Genomic DNA, 8,516 nt, shown 5'->3' on the forward strand with positions numbered 1-8,516 from the left:
TTGGAATCCTTATAAAATTATCTTTAATTTAATATATTTTTTGCGAAAAAATAATTTAAATTGAGAGAGTTACATAAATTTAAAGTTTTTAAGATGATTTTAATGAGAGTGAATTGACATTAATACCCTCTAATTTTATTTATTAATTTTCTTAATTAAAAATATAATTCATGTGGCATTATTTCAACCACTAGATCTTCTAATCTAATGGTTAAGATTTAGTCTTAGTTTAGAATTGCTAATTAGTTAGCAATTGATCACTCCCCTGTCATTATAATTATTAGAAATGGGCCAATCACCCCTTAAAAGGCCTCATAAGGGGGAGGGTTATCCACACTTATATAGAGAAGATAGGATCATCACCAAGCCGATGTGGGATAAGATATTAGAGTTTTAACACGCCCCCTCACGTGTGGGCCGGAATGACGCATCGGACTTCCATCACGTGGGTAGGCAAGAGAAGAGATAAAGAGATAAACCATCATCGACTTGGGCCTCGCTCTGATACCATATTAGAAATGGGCCACTCACCCCTTAAAAGGCCTCATAAGGGGGAGGGTTATCCACACTTATATAGAAGAGATAGGATCATCACCAAGCCGATGTGGGACAAGATATTAGAATTTTAACACGCCCCCTCACGTGTGGGCCGGAATGACACATCGGACTTCCATCACGTGGGTAGGCAAGAGAAGAGATAAAGAGAATAAATCCATCATCGACTTGGGCCCGCTCTGATACCATATTAGAAATGGGTCACTCACCCCTTAAAAGGCCTCATAAGGGGGAGGATTATCCATACTTATATAGAAGAGATAGGATCATCACCAAGCCGATGTGTAACAAGATATTAGAATTTTAACAATAATCATATAACACGTAATAAAATTGTCATTAAGTGAATCCTCTTTTGACATAAAATGCAGCAATATGCAATAATAGATATTATAAATGTCAGGAAACCTTGATGCGATAATTGGATAGGATATATATATTGACATCTTTTATGAAGTATCATATTGTAAGTGTTAGAATAGCTCATTTTTCTAAGCAGTGTACCGTTCTATTATTTAGCGGATAAAGGTAAAGAAATTGTATGTTAAGAAAAGCCAGGTCATTTCATTGAACCTATTAATTATCATTACAGCATCCGCAATGGTCGGCTAGCGACCGGCTAGTCGATTCTTCGCACTGGCCGATCGGCTAGCCGAACCATTTGAGGCGGCAAGCGGCTAACCGGCGAGCCGATCGGCGTGGGCTGGCCGATTGGTGGGCACTGGCCGATGCGCTAGCCGATCGGCCAGCGCCGATTTTTGTTTTTTTTTGTTTTTTTTTTTTTACAAATCTATATAAACGCGATTTTCGTTTCATTTTCATTTGCACCACTTGTTCTAACGAGTTTTCTCTCTCTCTAACTTTCTGTACAAGAGCATCATCGCGCGATGAGTAACGCGGGTGGTAGCGGTGGTGGTAGTGGTGGTAGTGGTGGGGATGCTTGAGGAGTACGAACGGAGGATGAACGAGGCTATGAATGCCTACATGAACCGTGAGATGGAGCGGTACATGCGTAGGGGTGGAACAAGAGGCGATACCTCGCCCTCCACGAGTTGTCCACCGCCGAGCAATGATTGATCGGGATCACGTAGGCTGCACATCTCCCGCCAACATGTTCGTGGCGGCGTTTTAGAATGCGCAGGGAGTTGTTTATGCGCATCGTTGGGGCATTAGAGCGTCAATATCTGTGTTTCCGCTTCAGGCACGATGCGGCTGGCAGACCCGGCCACACCCCTATTCAAAAGTGCACGGCGGCAATCAGGCAGTTGGCCTACGGAGGCGCGGCAGACATGTGGGATGAGTACCTCCACATCGGTGAGTCGACAACCACGTAAATGTCTGAAGGATTTCTGTGGGGGGCGTGATAAGCGTTTTCGGTGAGCAAGTACCTTCGAAGCCCTACTCCCGAAGATTGTCGGGAATTCTGATCTCCAGATGCACGGGGACTTAAGCATGTGGTTCCCCGGATGTTAGGCCAGATAGATTGTATGCATTGGGAGTGGAAGAATTGTCCGACTGCCTGGAAGGGGCCTACACGACCGGCTACAAGTCAAAGAATCCCACGATAAACCTCGAGGTCGTAGCTGATTACCGCTGTGGATCTGGCATGCGTATTTTGGGGTAGCCGGTCGAACAACGACCTCAACGTCCTGAACTCGTCTCTCCTCTTCAACGAGAAGTGTCGGGGCGTCGGTCCAACCGTCTCATTTGTGGCCAACGGCAACCGGCATGATATGGGCTACTACTTGGGCGGATGGGATATACCCTCGGTGGCCGGTCTTTGTGAAGACGATCAGACAAACAAGTGATGACAAGAAGGCCTACTTTGCGAACGACATGGAGTCGGCATGCAAGGACGTGGAGCGCGCATTTGGTGTGCTATAGTCTCGATGGGCGGCAATTAAGGGTCCAACGCGTTTGTGGGATGTCGGATGCGTTTCCCGATAATGTACGCCTGCATTATCACTGCACAACATGATCGTCGAAGACGAAGGCGTACAACTGACTAGTTGGGTCAATGACGATGAAGCCGGTCCAAGCCACGGAACGGCCACCCCTAGTGTACGACGTGGGGTACCTCTCGATGAAGCCGGCCGCCTCAAGGAATTTGCCAACATGCGCCAAGTGGATGCTCATATTCAACTCCAAAAGGATATAATTGAAGAGTTGTGGGCACGGAGGATTGCACGGCGATAGTTTTTTTCTTTATTATGTACCTTTTTAAATGTAATTTTTTTTTATCTATGTACCTTTTTTAAATGCAATTAATGAATTTTCCCGTATATTTCTCGTAAATTTAATTCCGTAATTTAATCGTAATTTTAATTCCGTAAATGTAGTATATTTTGAATTATTTTTATTGCGGCTGGCATATGGCTGGCCTAAATCTGATGTGGCAGGTGGATTTTCTAGTGTTGCTGACGTGGCAGGAGAGAGAATGGCTAGCCTATTGCTAGCCTATGTACCATTGTGGATGCTATTGCGTAACATTTCCACAGTCGCTTTTTTGATATTATCTGCTTATCTCATTTACATTTATGAGTCATCACTTATTACCCATCATCATCTTACTGTTTGTCGTAAAGTCCAGTTTTCAATTTTCTCTGTTCATCATTTTACGTCTAGATAATCTTAATTCTCAGCTTATAGCTCCTCTATTTTATTACCAATTTACCATTATATAATTTGTATATTATTTTATCGGTACGTTTAATATACGTGTCACAATAGATTTTCCGTGTTACTTTGAATTCGAATGTATCGGTACAATAAAGATATTTATTTGATGTTGAAATTCAAATTCTCAAGAACGATTTCCATTTGAGCATATGTATATCAAATATATTGTCGCAAATAAAATAATATTTTCATAAAAGTAAAAATTGTTATTTAAATTATAGTTTTTGGTTAACTTCTTGTTAATATCACAACTTTTCCTGCAAAATAAATTACTCCCTCCGTCCGTAAATAGGAGTCTCGTACTCTCATTTTCCTATTTAAATCCATCTACGAACAAGAGTCCACGTTCATTTTTATTAAAAATAGTAATAAGGCCTCACACTCCACTAATTCATTCAACTCACATCATATTTATCATATTTAAAACTAATATATACAAGTGAAACTCATATTCCACTAAATTTTTTTCACCTACTTTTTTTAATTAGCTTTTCTTAAAACTCGTGTTGAAGAGAAATGAAACTCTAATGATGGATGGAAGGAGTTTAACTTTAGTACAATTTGCAAAACGTCCGTGAAATTTCAGAAATCTATCAATATATAAAGTGACAGTTTTTTGAACTGCCACCTGTCACTGTTTTTGGCGGGGAAATGAGGTTCTGTGTATTTTTGTTTTTATTACTTGGCTTCTTTCACGTACGTTTGTTACTGTTTTTACACGAAATCTGAAAGCAATTTATGGTTCCAAGGTTTGTTATTTTGTTTTTTTTTCCGTTTTTTATCTATACTTTTATTGGTATGTGCACTTAAACCTATTCTATTACAAATATAGAGATATCAGATAAACTATATATTCATTTTTGAAAAGGGATTGAGATACATATTTACTCCAGATTCCAATGCAATAAATACCTGAACAAACATAAAAACAAAATATTAGTCTGCATACATTTAGAACCTGAACAATAGGACGAAGAAATCTCATTTTTTGAACCAAGCATCTTTGCAAAACTCTAAAGAAGAATTTATTTTGATGGATGTCGACCCAGAGAAATATGAAGAATTCGTATATACTTTAATAATTGACAGAATTTTGATTCAATTTAAAATTTAAAAAAATACTGAGAGAGATTCACATTTTCTACCAATGCAATTAATACCTGTGATATGAATAGTTAGATAATAAAATCACATATTTATAACATAAAAAATAGGGGGGGGGGGGTGGTGGTGGCAGGTTATTAAATGGAGAACAAAAGACTACAAAAGTCATTCATGCAAATCAATAGCAATTACTTTATCAGATTCCAATGCAAGGTCTCATTGAACAAAGTTAAAAAATGTGTTAGGTTCTATATTTAAAATCTAGATTATAAGTTTAAAAGTCAGTAATAATAAACTTTAGTATTCTATGAATAGTATTCTAGATCATGAAATGATAAGCAGTTATAGAAATTAATGTGCACCCATTAGGGCTAAGTTCCTAACCTATTTGTGAACATACTTTATATTCATAGATTAAATAGAAAGAATGTGTAGAATTGTAGTAAGCATATGATTAATATTTTTGTATTAATCATAGATGATAGAATGTGTAGCAATCATAGTATTAAAGTAAAAACAATTAAAAAGCAAGAATTACATACCTCTTTTTAAAAACTGAGTTCAGAATCAGTAGGAGTAGGCTTTGTTGCCTCTCATACTTGCCATCTCATCTTTTTCTTTTTTCTCTGTAATAATAATACTCTGTTTATTAAGATGTATACTAAGATTTACTTCAGCTAATAAACTATTTCATTTATACTTTACTAACCGTAATATTATGTTTCCAGGTGGTTGTAATAAATTCTATATATTAAATGTAATCGGTTTCCAACTGACAGACTATACTAAACTCTATTTATTCTAAGATTTACTAAACCTTTTATATAATACATATTTAATATTTTACTAATCATAATAATATATTTCATGAATGATAATTAATTTCAGATTCTTTTTTATTGTGGTATTTGGAAGGTCCTTTCTATGATTATGTTTTTATGGGGAACATGCATACTTTTGGAGTACACAACAGGCCCACCTCCCACGTTTTTTCCTCTATAAAACCTACTGATTATCCTTCCAAAATTACTATCAACTGAAACAAGCAAATGAAATATTAGGTAGTTCAGCCTTTTTACCTCCACATTTCTTTCTTCCCAAATTTGTTCTCTTTTCATCTGCTTCGAATAAATCTTCTTCATTTCATGATTTTTAGTGGCTTCCTTTCAAAGCTGCAATATTCAAAAAGTAGCATTGTTGAATATTTATTTATTACATTGCCAACATTCATATGAACTGAATCGTGCAACTGTTTATTGATCTTAGCTTCAGACTCTTTACACCTTATTGTATTATGCGTTTTGAAACACACTCTTGATCCTCTGTAGTGGATGTTTTCCGTTCTATGTTTGTTAAATTTTCTTCTCAAACCTGCAAGATACAAGAAAAGTTAGCAGCCTTAACATATCAATCTTTTGTTTTTGTTTTCTCCATGTTTCAGCTAAGTGATTCTTTCCTGTTCTGTTCTTGCTTTTTGATGTTAAATTTCAGTTTCGAATACTCATTTATTATTCTTCTAAAATCATTTACAACTGAATATTGATCTTGGCTTAGCTTCTTTACCTTATTATTACTGAGACTCTTTATCCCACTTTAATGGATGTTCTTCATCCCATATAAAAACATAAATTTTGGTCCTCAAACATGCAAGATACAATAATAGTTAACTGCAAAGTTAACATATCTATCTTTTTTTTTGTTTTCTCTATGTATCAGGCTTGCATGAAACAAGATATTGTGCAACACTTCAGTACTTTTCATATCCTTGCCATTGGAGGAGTAAGAATTTATTAGAACTCACGTTTTGCATGAATGCATATCACATGTCATTTTTGCACAGTTTGTCCCTGCAGTTAAAATGTGAAATTATTTGTTACTTTCAGTATTTAGCTGCATGTCGATTCAATATGAATTTGAATTTTCAGTTCCTGTAAATATTCACTGACCTCATATTTTAGTTTGTATGCAATCTTTGTTCTTTTTATGTTCATTAAGATGATTCCCTGCAATAAAAATTCAAGTAGCATTCAGTATCTTAACATTGAAAGCAATAACTTAGTCAATAGTTCTATGAAAGTTGTTTTTTCCTTTTTTGGCAGCAATGTTACTTGCTGATTCATATCATCACCTGCACAAAACATTAATTGCTTCAAATACTGCATATGCATTAAACAATTGAGTGATTTTGAATATTTTTTTTGGCAGAAAGCACCAACTGAAGTAATGGCACCTTTCATTACCATGATCGTATGGTAAGTTTACTAATTTCAGAAAATCAGTATTATAGTAAACTATCTAAATGAAACAGGGGCCTTTAAAAGATCAGTTTAATATAAAAAAGACGTATTCATTCTTGGAAGTTTTTTTTTTTATTTTTGTTTACAGGGCACCAGGTTCCAAGCATCATCTCCAAAGAATTCATGCTAGAAAGTTGGTTTTCTACTTAGGGAAGGAGTGATTTTCTTCATTAGGATTTTTGTGAGGGCAAACAATCTCAGAAATAAGACTACCAGTTACCAATAGAGGCTTACCATGGTTGCTAAAACAGGAAGTTTTAAAGTGACTGACTGTAAATTCCTATTTTGCATGTTTCATGTAAGACCCTTTAGGAAAACTTTTCAAAGCTACGGAAGAATCATTCTTTGGGACCGAGAGGCTACCAATCTATTAGGAAAGTGTTTCTGATGTTGTTTCAGTAAATTAGGTATATATCTTAAGACATTTTATATTTGATTCTAAGTTGTAAATTTTTGTATTTTTTAGCACCAAAATTGTTTCAGTATTTTTTGATTCTAAGTTGTTTCAGTATTTTTTGTATTTTTATATTTGATTCTAAAAATCAGTTGCAAATTCGTGCAACTGATTTTAGCACCAAAATGATCACATTATCACAAATATTAGCAAAGTATGCAATTCAAGAAATTTTTGAATTACCTTTAATGCATAGCTTCAGTTTTAGTGTTTTTGTGCTCAGAAAAATCAGATTGTTGTTTATTAGTATTGAAGTATTGCATATATATTAAATTACTATTCTAATGTTGAGTAATTACTAAATTACCTTGAACACAAAACACCATATTTAGTCTTTTTGTACTACTTAAATGTCTTTCTCTTCCTATGCAGAATAAGAGAGTAAACTTTATGAGTTAATTAAAATAAACATGTTGCAGATACAAATTAAAATATTTTATAGGTTATTACCTTTAAGACTGAAATGTAAGTAGTATTTAAAAACCTAATGGTACTAAAAACTTAGAACAACACGTTCAGTGACATTCAGTTTGTATAAAATAATAGTACATGAAAGATGTTGGAGTATAAGTAAATTTCGAGGATTGGAGAAAAAAGAAATTTGTTTTGATTTTACCTTAAATCAAAACCGTCTTCGATCTAACCGAATAACTTCTGAACGCCTTGAATTGGGGCTGGGGTTTGCGATTCTATACTGTCGTCGGTTAAATTGAATAGCTTCTGTTGGACGTGGATAAGCCTGTGTCGGCAAGAGTTTGCGCAGGCAGCGTGGATAAGACTATGCTGGCTAGGTTTTGTGCCGGCGATGTCGGCGCTTTGGTTGTCGCCGCTAAAAATCGGCGGAGTAGGGTAGAAGCTTTAGAGTTTGTGGTGAGACGACGCAGTTTTGGCAAGGAGACATCGCGATTCAGTCCGTTGTGGTCTGATGTCGCAGTTTACGTCTGTTGATGGCGGCGATTCAGTCGCCGGAGCTGAAGATCGCGGAGTCTTCGAATTTCTAGGGTTTGTGTGTGTCGGCGATGCTGAGGAGAGAAGAAATGGTGAAAAACTGTATTTATATGTTGTAATAATCAAGCTTAGAAATTCCTAAGTACGATTAATTTAATTAGCTGTAATCTCTCATTAATTTAATCTGCTGCAAAGTGTAATTGTTTTAATTATTCAGTAATTGGATTAGAGTTGTGGGCCATTTTGTGTATATGACGTTTGGGCCATGAGTATTGTTTCTTTGGGCTATTGCTCTTATATACTGTAGTATTTTACTTTTTTGGATTGTTTGGATATTCTAATTCTAATATAATTAGAATTAAATTCAAAGATTAATTATTTTATTATTGTAAAATATATTTCTATTTTTGTTTTATTTTACATAAATTTAAATTTGAATTATATTTTATTTATTTCGGTCGTACTAATAATTATTTATT

At 35.4% G+C, this 8,516-nt stretch overlaps 1 long non-coding RNA gene across 2 annotated transcripts; it reads right to left on the minus strand.

Moving 5' to 3' along the window:
* Positions 1-4,069: 4,069 nt before the first annotated feature.
* On the minus strand, positions 4,070-8,131 carry LOC125190934. Of its 2 annotated transcripts, XR_007171001.1 has the most exons (7): positions 7,706-8,131; positions 6,285-6,341; positions 6,140-6,185; positions 5,622-5,709; positions 5,418-5,510; positions 4,881-4,964; positions 4,070-4,146 (listed from the first exon to the last, which is right to left on the minus strand). It is a non-coding gene; the product is annotated as an uncharacterized LOC125190934 (long non-coding RNA). The 2 variants fall into 2 exon arrangements; XR_007171000.1 differs by lacking the exon at positions 4,881-4,964.
* Between the last annotated feature and the right edge of the window lie 385 nt (positions 8,132-8,516).

This window comes from Salvia hispanica, chromosome 5 (genome assembly GCF_023119035.1).
Source record: "Salvia hispanica cultivar TCC Black 2014 chromosome 5, UniMelb_Shisp_WGS_1.0, whole genome shotgun sequence".
Taxonomy (NCBI): domain Eukaryota; kingdom Viridiplantae; phylum Streptophyta; class Magnoliopsida; order Lamiales; family Lamiaceae; genus Salvia; species Salvia hispanica.